We start from the raw sequence: 15758 nt of genomic DNA on the forward strand, positions 1-15758 counted from the left end.
TTGCGGCACTGGGCCATCCCCAAGTGTATCCTCTCATTTTAAACAGGTATATTCTGTTGTGAACTGTTTTGTCCTATGCCAATGTCACTTCCAGGTGTACAGACACCACGTGAGGTTTGTCTGTTCTGATCCCCTTGGGGTGATTCTTGGTATTATAGACTGCATTCTGCGTTAAGCAAATTAACTATGGTGAATTGATATATGAAAGAATAGGATTTATCAGTGGCTGCTGTTAATTGTTCACCCAGTTGAACTATTCCATTTGTCTTTATTTTTCTGTGCTGCCTTGTCAAATTTCAGCATAGATAACCCATGATGGGGAAAGCATATCCTTAAAAAAATAAATAAATGTGGTGTCGTCTTAAATAATTTCTGCCAAAACCAGAATTAGAAAGGATGAGTTATTTGCTATTGCTCGTCTAACATTATAAATACTCCTCAGTTTTCTCAGCACCCTCTCAAATAGATCAACCTTTCAAAGTTTTGTTTTTTTTAAGAATTCACATTTTTGTTTTATGTTGTGGCAGTGTTTAGAAATAGACAATGAAATAGTTACAAAGCTTTTAAGTAAGCTCTGAACATCTTCAAGACTGAGAGGCAGCATATAAATTTTCAAAGGAAGGAAAAATGTGTACAGGTACCTCGGGTTACAAACTTAATTCATTCCGGAGGTCCGTTCTTAACCTGAGGCCCGCTTTCGCTAATGGGGCCTCCCGCTGCTACCACGCTGCCGGTGTACAATTTCCGTTCTCATCCTGGGGCAAAGTTCACAACCCAAGGTACTACTTCCGGGTTAGCAGAATTTGTAACCCAAAGTGTTTGTAACCCTAAGCATTTGTAACCCGAGGTACCACTGTATGAGACTTGCAGGCTTTTGAAAAGCAAATCATTGAGATTTTTTTCACCTTGGGCTTGATATACTGTAGTAGCCTAATATGAGGGACAGTGGATTCTAATGGACAATAGGTAGCTCTGAGTATCTGGAATATGATGAATCAGATCCATCTAACATAGTGGAACTCTTGAACCAGTTTTGCCTAGTCAGGCAGGCTTTTCATGAAGTTCCTTGGTAGAAGCAGTTTGTTTTCTTCTTTTAAACCAAAGGTACCAATGTGTTTTAAAGCCTGCCAACATAATAGCTGCTTATCCCTTATATTTTTATACAATCCAACCATAGCGAAACACTTTAAAGTTCAATTGATTTCCATTAGAGTTATAATTAAGCACATGCTTAGCTTTCCAACAGAAATCAATAGGACTTCGTGTGCTTAACTTAGGCTGGATGGTGCCCTTATTTTTGTAGAGCTCAGGATGCCCTGTTGATTTTAATGGGCCTTGCTCCCCAGTAATAAACTCATCAACAGTGTACTAATGCTGGGAGCAGGGCTGTAGCCAGGGACTGGTGAGGAAGGCCGCTGCCAGAGGCACAGGCGAGGGAGGGGCGCAAAATCAGCTTTAAAATATGTCCATAAAAATTAAATATTGGATTTTCTGTGAAAGAATTCATTACAAGGTGAAGTGCTTGAAGAATTGAATGTGTGGGGGTTGGGGTTGGAGAAGAGGCGGAAAGAAGAGCTAATTTGTCCGTGGGTAGCGGGCGGAATCTGGACAGTTCTGCCAGGGGTGCAAGATCCCCTAGCCAAGGCTCTGGCTGGTAGGTTATCATGTGGAGAACGTAATTCCTCATTGCCTCTGTAAATTTAGATTTAACTTTGCACCCCAGTGAGTAATGCTAAACCAGCAGAAAAGACTTTGCTGAATGTCACCCAAATATCCTGGGTGTTGGGATAGTGAAACCTTTTAATAATCTAACAAGGCATTTTTCATTCTCATACCAGTCCAGGAGCCAAAATACATATTTCAGTAATCAAAATACAACATTGATGTTTGGAATTGGTTGTCCAAAATTGTATTCCTATTTAGAATGAGCTATCCTAATGTCAATATGCTGCTGAGAAAGTACGAATTTTGGCAATGCAATCCTATATGTGTTGACTCTGAATTAGTTATCAATGTGCTCAGTGGGGTATTTCTGCTATATAAATGTGCTTAAGAATGCAGTCATGAGTGAGGCAACCACGTGTTTTCTGCCCTCTTAACTGCTACAGAATTAAATGTCTGCTTAAGTATCAAAGATGTATTAACACGTTTTGTCTATTAAAAGCTGCAGTGCGTGCTTGGCAGTCAGCTTCATGGGTCACAATATGTGCCTTAAGCATATTGGCAGCTTCTTAAAATGAAGTCCCCTCTAACTGAACTATTCATGAGGCCTGACTTATATCACTTGCGTTGTGGTTTTGAGAGCATATTTGTTGCCACAGTGTTTGATAGTTTCTCAGATGCAGATGTTGTTGCTGCTTTGTAGATAGAAGAGCCATTATCCAAATGATGACATAAGCTGTACATTTACAGGAAAACTCCAGCATGCTCATATTTCCCCCAGGTAATTTTAGTTAAGAAATTCCACTGGCGATCTCAAGGTGTAATCCCCCCCCCCCCAATATTTTAATTGAATTTTAGTAACAAAAAAACAGGTTCCAGAAAAAAATGAAAATAAGGTGTGTTTTTTTTTAAAAAAATCACAATTGCCAATAAAGAAGTATAGGATATAGCTATGCAATCTATTAAGTCCATAATAAAAACAACCAAGAGGAAAAGGCTGTGTGGTCTATAATTACAAAGCATTCCATGATCTAAATAAAAATAATTACAAAATTTTAATTCAAAAAAGAAGATAGAAAATAACCTTGGTGGGGGCCATTTAGACCATCAGTGCTTCTGCCAATGTGGGCTTTTGACTGCCTCATTTATTGTTACTGGGGCGTTCCAACATCTGATGAAACAGATGACTATATGGGCTGGGAAATGCCAATAAGTCGCAGTTATAACTAATGAGAAAGGTGAATGATGTATTTGGTGAATTGAAAATACCAATACATGTATTTGGTAAATTGAAATAACATTGTACATGGATATTGGACGAAAAGTATTCAGAGTGAGGATAGCGGTGAGCCGCATCTTAATTGCATCTTTTTAAACCCACATTTTAATCAAGAGTGACTTGAGCACATGAACACGAACCACAGAGAACCACATTTAATTTGAGAGACCTTATTTATTAATGTTTGCTGTTAAGGTATGGGGGAACATAAATGAGCTCTTTGATGAGTTTCTTGTTCTATATTGCATCAACACATCTGTTGGGTGGGTGGGTGGGAATACATTCCTGGGTTTATTCGGCAGGATGGTTGATTATCACTTTTCCTCACACTGAGGCAATTAGCATTGATGGAATACCCATCCATTGACTACATACTTTCTAAAATCACAGAGAAGTCCCCAAACCTCCCTGAGACAAAAGTGAGCACTGTATTTTTGTGAAACATGTAAAAGGCATCTAGTTTAGAGTCTAAATTGCTGTGTGATATATCTTTAGGGCACCGTAATTTTATGTGAATTTGTGCTTGTAATATAAACAGTTTAAAGTGTCAGCAGCATATATGTCACTTTACGTCTGTGAAAGGCTGTGGGAGTTATTTTCACTGGAAAAAAAGAATTATTGACTGTGGTTTGAGCCCCTGAAAATCAGGACTGGAGAACCTGTGAGCCTCTACTCCCATCAGTCCCAAGCAGCATTCCCAGGGGTTTCAGGTATGATGGAAGTTGTCCACCTGCAGTATCCAAAGAGCCACATGTTCCCAATCCCTGCAGTAAATTGACAAATCAAATGTCTAATGCTCTGGAACATTTTCGTTAACAGTAATGACAGCTATTCTCATTTAAGATCTCATAATGATTTGTAATAGAACCAAAGTAAATAAGGGGTTGCCTGTTACTAGAAAAGGTCCCATGAGAATGGCAAAACGTTTAAAATGTGCATATTGGGGGTGGGGGGGTGGAGGCTTTGGCTGTATTCAGAAAACACTTTAATCCATTTACCCAGTGTTTCCTTGCCTGATCATTTCCATGTTTTATGTGATCCTTCACACGACATAAATGCCACTTCTGGAAAACTAGAAGAATCTAGCATTTCTGTGTTATTTGCTTCTGGGGGGGGGATCCATTTACAGCCCTGTTAACCCAGAAAAGGACAAGAGTTTTGCTTTGTAATGTCACACGATGAAATCTGGGGCGTTATCCTGCTATACCGTTCTTTCCTGGATTTTCAAATTCAGCACAACATGACAGTATATCCATCAGAAAGCCACAGATCTAGAATCCAACAGGTAATAAAAGGTAAAGGTACCCCTGCCCGTACGGGCCAGTCTTGACAGACTCTGGGGTTGTGCGCCCATCTCACTTAAGAGGCCAGGGGCCAGCGCTGTCCGGAGACACTTCCGGGTCACGTGGCCAGCGTGACATCGCTGCTCTGGCCAGAGCCAGAGCCAGAGCCAGAGCCGCCGCACACGGAAACGCCGTTTACCTTCCCGCTGGTAAGCGGTCCCTATTTATCTACTTGCACCCAGAGGTGCTTTCGAACTGCTAGGTTGGCAGGCGCTGGGACCGAGCAGCGGGAGCGCACCCCGCCGCAGGGATTCGAACCGCCGACCTTTCGATCGGCAAGCCCTAGGCGCTGAGGCTTTAACCCACAGCGCCACCTGCGTCCCTCCAACAGGTAATAATGCAGTGTAAAAGAAATGTTAGAATCCAGGATTATAATCAGGAAAACTAACCCAATAATCCTCACGTCCAAATGCACCCTCTGTCACTGATGCAGTAGAAGATAGCCTTAGCTCCTTGCTTGCTCCCAACAAGATTTGAATGAGTTATTTGAGCTCCTCCAGATGGCCTGTTTACTGAGAATTCATCCTGATATGCTTGCACAAAGTTTACCTGGTGGTTGGACTATGTCCAGTTTTACTGGGCATTTGTTTTGATTTGTTTATGGGGTGCTGATATAAACGCAGAGTATTTTTCCTGCATTCATCCTGACTGCCATGCAGTATGTTTACATATCTTCCTATTGTCAAGGGAGTAGCTAAAATGACTCCTCAGGTTCGTTCCACATAGGGAATTCAATAAAAAAACAAAACCAGGGATTCCAGCAAGACAATATCCTTTATTAACTAGTAACTGCAGTAAACTAGTGAAGATCAAACCTATCCATTCTTAAGGAAATCAGCCCTGAGTGCTCACTGGAAGGACAGATCCTGAAGCTGAGACTCCAATACTTTGGCCACCTCATGAGAAGAGAAGACTCCCTGGAAAAGACCCTGATGTTGGGAAAGATTGAGGGCACAAGGAGAAGGGGACGACAGAGGACGAGATGGTTGGATAGTGTTCTCGAAGCTACCAGCATGAGTTTGACCAAACTGTGGGAGGCAGTGGAAGACAGGAGTGCCTGGCATGCTCTGGTCCATGGGGTCACGAAGAGTCAGACACGACTAAACGACTAAACAACAACAACAACAACATGTAAAAGAGTATAAAAGGCTATGTGAAACCTGTGATAGGTGCAGCACCCATCACTTATGGGAATGTCCTTTACCGCAGTAAAGTTAATAAAAAGGGTATAGTTTTTTCCACTACACACATCAGAAGCTTCCCCACCCCCACTATAACCTGTAGGTTACCCACCCTTAGGTATACATGAATGTTCTGTGCTTCTTGATCCAGATGCACAAAGGCTGAAGCACACAACTGCCTCCTGGTGAAATAAAATCCTCCTGCATTCAAATGATATAATTGTAAATGGTCTTTCTCCCCTCCCCCTGTAAAACCTAAGGAGAGCCACAAATAGCTCTGAGTCTGTGTCCCATGACAACATCTAATGTATGAGTAGTATGGCAGATCATAATTTTAGACAGCTCTTTTAGATATATATATAAATATATATATAAAAGACAAAGCAAACTGGAATGCAAAATGAAGCATACTGTTTTTAATGCCATGTAGTTTCTTCTCTGTGCTGTTTTTCAAGCTGCAATACAAATGATTGAAAATGAAAGCTAATGTCACATTCAACTATTTAAGCTCTGTTGGCCATTTACATTTTTCAGTGGGTTTTAGGGAAATTGGAACAACTGCACTTATCCAGTGGATTCATGGACAATGACAAGCATTACAAGAGGAGACATTTTGTCACATTTTAGTCTTTCTGCACAGAACCGTTGTGTTTATGAATATGTTACAGTGGCTTCACAGCAGTAGGGAATGCTTTTCTTTAACGTTGAAATTGGTCCTATAACATATACTACAAGTGGTGTGTTAAAGGGAGAAAAGGACACTTCATAAGATAAAAGTATCCAGAACTGTTTCTTATGGGTGATTTTGGCACCATTTTGGAGAAGTGAGAAAACAACTCATCTGTTTGAAAAAGAAGGATCACCACTCTTGGGTTGTAAACTTCCTACATTTGCCTCTGTTGTACACATTATCTTTGTTTCCCAACACTCCAGGAACCTTTTCCTGCACGCTGGTTATTTTTCAATTCCTCCATTGCTAGCAACTAAAATTGGTTTTTCTGTGTTGGTAAACAACAGATCACAAGACAAACACCTGCAGAAACATTTCCCTCAAAGCTTAATTAGGGTACAGGGAAACTCACAAAGGTCACCCAGTACTGCTAATCACACAGAGTAGCAAATATTGCACGATCTTCACACTGATGCATTTTCTTAGCTAGACTAAGACCTTGTCAGCATTTCTGCTTGCCCCACACTCCAGACAGAAAAACATTTCTGCCCTTAAGACAGGCAATCAGGCCTATTTTCATTGTGAGCTGGTGCCTCTTGACCAAAGTTTTCTTCCATTCCACAGCTTCTGAGGTGATCACCTTCACTGGACATGCAAATATGCTCATTTGCACCCCAGATAGAGCACATTCCAGTTGTGAGTTTACCATGAATGACTGCAGCCAAGCTAACTATATGAGTCTCACAGAGCTTTCCTGTAAAATTTGCTAGTGATAACTGTGTGAGATCACTTCCTTTGTCTGCCTTGGCAGGAAGCTGTAACACTGCATTAGGCCTTCCTTCCTAGGCATCTCTCTCTTTCTTTATCATGCTTCCAAGCTGACCACATGTGCATGCCTGAGCTCTGCAGCTCAGACACCATTTTGAACTTAGATTTTATACCTTTGTAACTTAGAAAGTAGTCATAAACCCGCCTACATTTTGCTACTGTAACTGCTGCTTCAAGACCTAGGTTATGCAAGTAACTACTACTTTTACTTCTTTACCTATACTGTGTATTGTTATCTTTAAGGGGGAGAAAAGGTCTAATACCAGAGAAATTCCAGCTGTCCTTATTGCATCCTGGTTTATTGTTTCTAGAAGGTTAGATCAACCTTATCTTAGCTTCCAAGTTTAAAGCTGCAAAGGAGGGTACTCTGCTGAGCTTACCCATATGAGCAAGGAAGGATAATAAGTAAACAGTATATCCTTTCCTAGTGCCTAAATGCATTCCTACAAAGATAATGAGGGAGGAAATAGGCAAGTAGTCGGTTGTGCCCAAGGCACTATGAAATATGAGTAGGTGAGTGAAGGCACTTCATTGGGATGTGTGAGCTGGGGCTGAGATGATTCGAGATGCAGATAAAATAGTGAAAAAAGTGCATTCACTTGAGAAAGAGATTAGTGGACAATACATCTGTGGAAATGGTGGCAAATACAGTACTTGGAAAGCCCACGTCTAAGGCAGAGGTACAATTTTCATCAATACTGTACTATTTTGTGATCAAATCTCTTTTTGGGAGGAGTTTGTGTGATTGAAACGGATAAATCCATCCTTGGCTTCTTCATATGAATGGCTTCCTATATAGAATAGTGCCTGTGCAATTTCTGGCTGCAGCAGCAACTGCAAAACGAAGATAAGATGGGAGGTGGGGCCAGGGGTAAGCAATCCGTGTCAGGAGTGACACCTCACGAAACAGGAATGTGAAAGTTCATAGAGTTAGAGAGGGGCTCATATGCCATCCAGTGCTATCCCCTGGTTAGGACATCTCCAGCCGAGATATAAATTCACTGAGAAAGAACACCTGACCTGACACCCAGAATCAGCACAATAGGTGTCATTTACTGGCAATTATTTGCATAAGCATGGTGAATATTAAAAATGAGCTTTCTGCACAGGACTACTTCCAAGTGGGTCATCAGAACTTGACCTATGACCAGCCTTGCACAAGAATTTGGAAATTGCAGAGTTTTGAGAATCTAAAAGATAAAGTACGAGACTGGCTACACTATTATCAAATAATGGAGGTTTATAAGTTGGATAGGAAAATTGGTTTCCAGGTGGAAAAGTCAAAATTGGAAACAGAGTTGTTAGAATCCAAAACTAAGAACTTGTCAAAAATGTATAACTTGCTGCTGAAATGGAATACACAGGATGAAACGGTTAAATCAGCTATGATTAAGTGGGCACAAGATATTGGACATAACATTATGTTTGCTGACTGGGAAAAGTTGTGGACCACTGGTATGAAATTTACGGCGTGTAACGCCTTGAGAGAGAATATTATGAAAATGATTTATAGGTGGTACATGACCCCAGTCAAGCTTGCAAAAATTTACCACTTATCAGATAATAAATGTTGGAAATGTAAAGAAAATGAAGGTACATTCTTTCACCTCTGGTGGACATGCCCAAGGATTAAGGCTTTCTGGGAAATGATATATAATGAAATGAAAAAGGTATTTAAATATACCTTCTTGAAGAAACCAGAGGCCTTTCTCCTGGGTATGGTTAGCCATGTGGTGTTAAAGAAGGACAGAACGTTATTTATGTATGCTACAACAGCAGCAAGGATACTTATTGCAAAGTATTGGAAGACACCAGATCTACCCACTCTGGAAGAATGGCAGATGAAGATGACGGACTATATGGGACTGGCAGAGATGACTGGCAGAATCTGAGACCAGGAGAAAGAGACAGTGGAAGAAGATTGGAAGAAATTTAAAGACTATCTTAACAAATATTACAAAATTAATGAAGGCTAGAATTGACATGGGTTTAAAAATTATGTGGTTTTCAGGGGTGTTAATTATGGAAAAAGAACAGAATTATTAAAGATTTTGGGAAACAAGGGAATGGATTTGCTGATTAGATAATGAAATTAGACTACAGAAGGGGAGGTATGAGGAGGTCGGGGAAGTTAGGTTTAAGAAAATAAGGTTTGAAATTATACTTGTTTTTTTGCTTTTTGTTTCTGTATGTTTTTATTGTTGTTTGTGTTTATATGTTTTTATTGGAAACTCTAATAAATATTATTTAAAAAAAAGAATTTGGATGCTGTTGAGCTTCCCCATGTGGTGGATTATTATAGGCTGACTCTCCTTTCCACTGGGTTTTGGAAGTTAGTGCTAGCTCTCTAAGCTAAGAGTTAGATGCTTAATCATTCCATGATTGAACATATTCTATTGATTTAAGTGGGAGGAAGATCCAATATAATTAGATATTTCTAGGTGAGCATATTTAATTGCGTTGAAAAGTACTGAAAGCAAGTGTATATACCTAACAATTTATTTGTCAAACATAATATGCGTATCTCTGTAGTTTGAAAATGTATTTTTATTCATAATTCTTTCGATATTGCACTGATTGCCACTATGCACAGTGAATAAAGTGTTGAAAAACACACATAGAACAAAGACGATGGGAACAACCTGACATTACAGACAGTGGAACTTGCCAGACTGAATAGAATATTGATTTAAAGTGATGGATTGTTTTTTATGCCTAAGGCACTTAGATAAAAGGCTAAATGATGTTTCACTAATATTTGCTGTGTCTTGAAAACTCAGATTGCAATTTTTTACTCTAATGACAATAAACAGTAGATTGATTATATATTATTATGAAGACTATATTAGGGGTTTTAGCAGAATATTATGAATAATAATATAACATAGAGAATGAAAGAGGGAGGTAGAATTTGTGCTCTGCTCCTCTCAATGCCTTTTAAAACAACCACCACAACAAAAGCACCACTCTTTGCTTTGGCAAATTTCTTTAAAATAATTGTGCCAAATTGACAGCAGTTTTTTTAGGAATCACAAAAGGGAGTTTGCACTTGAAAATTAAAAGATGGTTTTCTATTTAGTGGAGTTGACAGCCTCAAGCATTCTGAAAGAATAATGACTTAATCTGCAGGAGGGTGTTGTGTGCAAGGTCAATTGAAATGTCATACCATGTATGTGCTTGCATAGATGCCATCAACTGTGGTGAGGATTTTGCTGGGCATTGGCATCGTGGCTTGACCTTTATTCATTTCGAAGAAGGTGCAAAAAGGAAATCATGGCCATGTCAATCCAGTTATGGGGACTTAAGTGCATAAAAGTAGGCTTCCGTGTGCATATGCCTAACTGCACAGACAAATATTTTGTTGTTGTGTTGTTGTTTATATTTATTAGTTACTTTAAAGAAAAAGAAGCTTGAAGTGACTTACAAAGTGGAACATTGGAAATAAGTATTACAAACAAAATTCAAACAACTTGAATTACACCAGATACATATATCCAACTCCCCCAACCTTGCTAATAAAATAAGCAGAAAATTAGATCCAAAGACCTGGTTGAATAAGAATGTTTTTGCCTAGCACATGAAAACAGATTGTGATGGTACTAGGCATTCCTTCCTGGGGAGAGCATTCCATAAATGGCGAGCCACCACTGAGAAGCCCCTTCTTGTTTCACCATCCTCTACACCTCCCTCGGATGAAGAATGCAGGGCATGGGTTGCTTCATGTGGGGAGAGGTCTTGAGATGCATAAGGTTATATATGTCAAAACCAGCACTTTGAATTGTGCTCAGAAACTACTAAGTAACCCGTCCTGCAGTACCAGAATCAATGTTACATGTTCAGACTGTCCTGCCCTGGTAAGCAGCCTGGCTGCTGAAATCTGTACCAGAATATATCCAGCTACTGAGGCTGCACATATGTATTCCTTTAAAAGAAACTGGAATCCCAGAAGTCAACTGGTTTGGAAGGGGTAGATTAATTCCCTCTTGCTTTTCCCTTCCAACAGTATTTCTGTTCACTACAATTCTAGTTTCCTTCTAGAGCTAAGTGTGTGCGCACCTAGCTGTTGCACAGTCTTGGATCAGAGCTGGTGATGATGTATCCCAGGGATAGAGAATCTCAGGCCTTGGGGGTCAAATGCAGCCCTCTAGACTTCTTTCGCTGACCCCCATAATTCTCTCTAGACCACATCCCTTCCTGTGCCACACCCCTCACCAGCCCTGCATCCATTTTACCGGATGTCCTTGAACTCTGATAAATGCTCCTTAGTTGCCTAGATGGGAGGATAGAGAGAGTGTTGAATGTGAAGAAACCAGCCTGCTGCTTTGCCCAATTTTGTCTTTGGCCTTACCCATCACTAGCATGCGGTTCCCAGAAAACTGCTCATAAGGGAATGTGACCTGCAAGGTGAAAAATATTCCTCATTCCTAGCTTGCCCCATGAAAGACAGCAGCAAGAACCAAACAAGAAACAAGTCCTTTTTAGTTTCTTCCTCCGCTGCTTTGGCGTCACTTTCTCCTACTTCCACTTCTATACTGAAGACTGGAACAGAAGTATTGGTACTACTAGTAGTAATATTCTTTGAAAATCTGAACAGGAGAGCTATATCGATTGTATATATTGATGCTACATCAATTGCACAGGAAGTCTCCAGATTTAGGAAGGAGAAAGTGTGAGACAGCAGCATTGGAGGAGAATGCCTCATCACGAGAGGGAATTAAAGGAGGCCCAAAGGGGTTTCACAATCCACATTAAGCCAAGGTATGGATAGGCCCATAGTCTCCTCCTTAGTATGATCCTAGTGGTACAGTTCAGCACTACAGGGGTGCCAACTTGAATAAAATATTGAGGGGCCAAGGTAAGCCCCGCCCCCCATAATTGGTCACATGACAGGGTGCACCCACACTATTTGAATGGTAGTACCTATCAACTTGGGGGGTCTTCAAAAATTTTATGGGGGACGATGAAGGGAGCTGGCTCCGATATGTACCACTTTGTACTTTGGAATCATTCAGTACAGGTTCCAAACAGCAATAGAAGAGCAACATTTCTGAGGCAGAAGACTGTAGTGATGCCCATAGTTTCCACATTTGAAGCTGTTTAGCACGTAATGCACCACAAAGCCTACGTTTTTATCATTTTGGAGTTTTTGTTAGGTCAGGCTCTTGGTCTATTACTGAGTCTCTAAGGATTGTTTGTAAAAGAGAAACAATGTAATTTTGCAAAGAGGGCGCCTCTCTTAAGTGAAATATTCAATGATACGTTCCAACTTTAAAGGGTTGCTATTCATTGCCAGATGGAGTTGAAAAGAAGCGCTGACGCAGCCTAAAGTGCAATGTTGCTATGTTTGATGCTAATACAACCGCAGCCTAATAAATATTCATATAGATATATAGTAATCTAAGTGAAGGGTAACAGCCAGGGGAATATTTGGCCTTCGCTTGGCCCTTAAATATTCATATTGCCTATCCCTTTTAGCAGAGATGCTTTTTATAAATCCTAAAATACTGCACTATAGCAAGAGCCCCTCCCCCAACCAAAGGCTTCTTTTTTGCAGCCCAACTAAGTTCTTCATTAAAGCTAACTATTAAAAAGCCATTAATTGCATTAGCTTCCTAAGCACACTTCCTATCTCAATAAGGACCTGCAAACTGCATACATTACATTCTCCTCCTTCCAAGCCCAAGCCAGCTAACACCAGCTGCCTGGCAGAGAAGTTTCTGGCTGAGTTGCCATGTCTTGATATTGCATCACTGTAATTTTGTTTAAAAGTATTTTGATTTTTACTTGCAGGCTGCCTTGAAGGATTTTGTAACCTTAAAAGCATGATGATGAGGATACTGTTGTTTTATTATCATTCAATCAATCAATCAATCAATCAATCAATTAAGATGGACCCAATTCAGAGGCTATCCAGTTAAAACACAATAAATAAACCCAGGAAGGTTTTGCCAGTTAAGGAGCTGAAGGAGGGGTCTTTACGGCTACTTTGCCTGTAAAAAGAGCAGTCTGCCTATAGGATTGTACTTACACTGCCAAAATCACCCCATGTGGAGCCCATAGAAAGATTTCCTGCTGGAAGTAGGGGCTGAAATGAGGTATGGGAGTTTGTCAGAGGTAGTCAAGAACCTATAAGATTCTTAGGCCTCTTGTTCTGCTGAAAAGCACCCAAAACTATACTTAGAACTGGCTTAGAAATTTTCCTACAACTATGTTTGTGACCACAGAATAAAATCTGTTGCTGTCACTCCCTACTGCTGAAGCCAGTTGGAGGGATTTTTTAAAATAGAAGAAAAAAAGTGGAAAATCTGCCCCTTCCATTTTTTTTACCCTGGCAGGGCTTAAGCAATGTCAGCAGGTCCACTATTGGATCTTCCCGCCTGCAATATAGAATTGCTCTGTAAGGCACCATCTGCCTTATACATTTAAAACAGTATCATACTAGAGTCATGGACTCCCCCAGGACTCCTGGGAACCATAGCTTCTTAGGACTCCTGAGTATTTTGAGGAGACCCCTATTACCCTCACAGAGTTACAGTTCCCAGAGTTTAAAGTGGTATTATACTACTTTAAATGTGCAGGACAGGTGGGACGTGAATCAGTTTCAATTGATCATGCTAATACAGCAAACTCATTCTCTTAAGTGTAGATCCTTATGTAGCCAAAAGAACACAACCCATTCAACAAGAGGGAGACAAATTTTCAGCAAGCTCTGGGGAACCCCAAGGTTTACATAGGTATAAAAATATTTATGGGGAAAGAACTACCTTAATGAGGACTGAGCATGCCCAGTGAGCATGGAATATTGATTGGCTGTTGTGGGGTGAGAGTTGAGAGGGAAGGGAAAACAGAAGGGTGTAACTGGCTGACTGGAACGCTTGACATATCCCAGTTGTCTAATAGATTGACTACCTCTGTGCTCTTAACCCTAACATAACCTTCCAGAATTCTGTTAGTATGGAGCTTTGAGAAGGGTTGCCGTGTCCCATTTCCTGGCACTTCCCAGTTCTCTGCCACCAGCATGAGAACTGATTTATGGCAAGAGCTTGTGAGATCTTGCCAGATATCTGCACCGATGCCTGCACCACTTCTCTGCCAGCATTGGAGGCGGTGGAGCACCCATGGGTGTGCTTCTCTGCGGGGCTTCTGTGACCTGAGGCAGCTGCTTCACTCCATTTCACGGGTTCTGGCTTTAAGATCTGCATCCATAACATGTGCCGATTTCAGTTATATCTGAAAATGTAAACCAGGCGTCATTTCAACCAGAAATAGGCTGTGAACTAGCCGAACCATATTTACCGTTCAGTTTTTAGCTCTGTGTGAATTGCCAAAGAATGATTTGTTTTTATTTGAAGAAAACATTCCTTTTTCTCTCCTGCAAGGAGGACTTTCTGGGCCAAAAGCATAACTCTGTAATTTAAAGTAGCCAAGTTGGTCTTGTGGAAAGAGAAACCTAGAGATGATAACCTTCTGCTGGACCAACCAGGCATCTGTAATATAGCAAGAAAGCTTTTCAAGCTACGCATTATTCACCAGGTGTACAGTGAAAAGAATAAATAAAAAAATAGGTGCAGTTAGTATCCCAGGCTGATTGGGAGGAAATGGTGTCAGCAATCCAGCAACAGGGATCTTCTGTACATAGAGTGCTAGAGGATGTGTTTGTTTGTTTGTGTATGTGTAAGAGAGAGCTAAATACAGTGATCTTCCTATGCACTCGTAGAACTGCCCATGTGAGGGGTGATATCTCAATGCCTTTCATGAGTAACTGGTAGGAGTGAGTGAGCACCCACTTGTTCAGCTCAAATATCCACTGGGATGCTCATTTGGACTGTTGAATATGATTCGTTTGACTTGGGAAGGGCTTCAGCTCAGTGGTAGAGCAAGTTGTGTGTGAGATTTTGACCAGCTTCGGCCCATCTGAAGCTGATACAGGCTCGTCTTATCTTGAGCCCAAGCAGAGTAGTCCACACAGCAGAAGGATAAGCAGTATGTGCTACATTCTTTAACTTTATTTATACTCTATGCTGAGAGAATACAAACATGCATCTTGCCTCTGTGAAAGCAGAGAAGCAACCGTCTCTCTAACAAAGAAACCGAGAGAACAGTGAAAAACAGGAAACCAGTGAACGTCACATCCAGTCTCCCATTCCCGTGGGAATCCAACAGTAACTTGGACTGTGGAATGCAAAACAATGTCTTGTGACTGCAGTTGCTGCTCAGTGAGGGAAATAGAAACCAACATCGTGTAGCATGGGGAGGGGGCAATGGGGGCCACTGCTCCAGACACAGCATTCTGAGGGGGTGCAATCAGGTGCCCCCATTCAGGCATTGGCTTCTATGGCAATCCCTCCCTGTCTTGGCAAAGATGGCAGAGTAACTCAGGCCCATGGTGAGTGGGCTTGGATGGAAGGATGCAGGCAAAGGGTGACCCCAGCATGTCCCGGCCCAGAGCTCCTCTCTGCAGATGTTGGGGAAATTTTCCTGCCAAGAGTTGTGTTGGCAGACAGGCAGTGCAGTGCAGACCCACTCAGCTCTTGTGGGTGCATTTCTTAGCGCAGAAAGTATTGATGTGTCGAGATCTTTCCTATTCTACTTAATTCAAGAGGGTTCTGGAAGTTTCTCTGTGTGAAAGAAACCAGCAGAAGGTTCATGTTGTTTGAGTTATTCCTTCAGAGAAGCTGAGTACAGCTGGCTTAAACTGGTTCTGTTATCTCTTTCTGTGAGGGTTATGCTGACTATAATAGTAGGCCAAAAAGAGCCTGGGTTTCACTTTCTCTTTCTATCTTTCTTCCTTCTGG

At 41.1% G+C, this 15758-nt stretch overlaps 1 protein-coding gene across 11 annotated transcripts in view; it reads left to right on the plus strand.

Moving 5' to 3' along the window:
• KHDRBS2 (KH RNA binding domain containing, signal transduction associated 2) overlaps positions 1 to 15758 on the plus strand; it is a 357107-nt gene that overhangs the window by 228811 nt on the left and 112538 nt on the right. The window lies entirely within an intron of this gene.

This window comes from Podarcis cretensis (assembly GCF_951804945.1).
Source record: "Podarcis cretensis genome assembly, chromosome: 3".
In the NCBI taxonomy this organism is placed as follows: domain Eukaryota; kingdom Metazoa; phylum Chordata; class Lepidosauria; order Squamata; family Lacertidae; genus Podarcis; species Podarcis cretensis.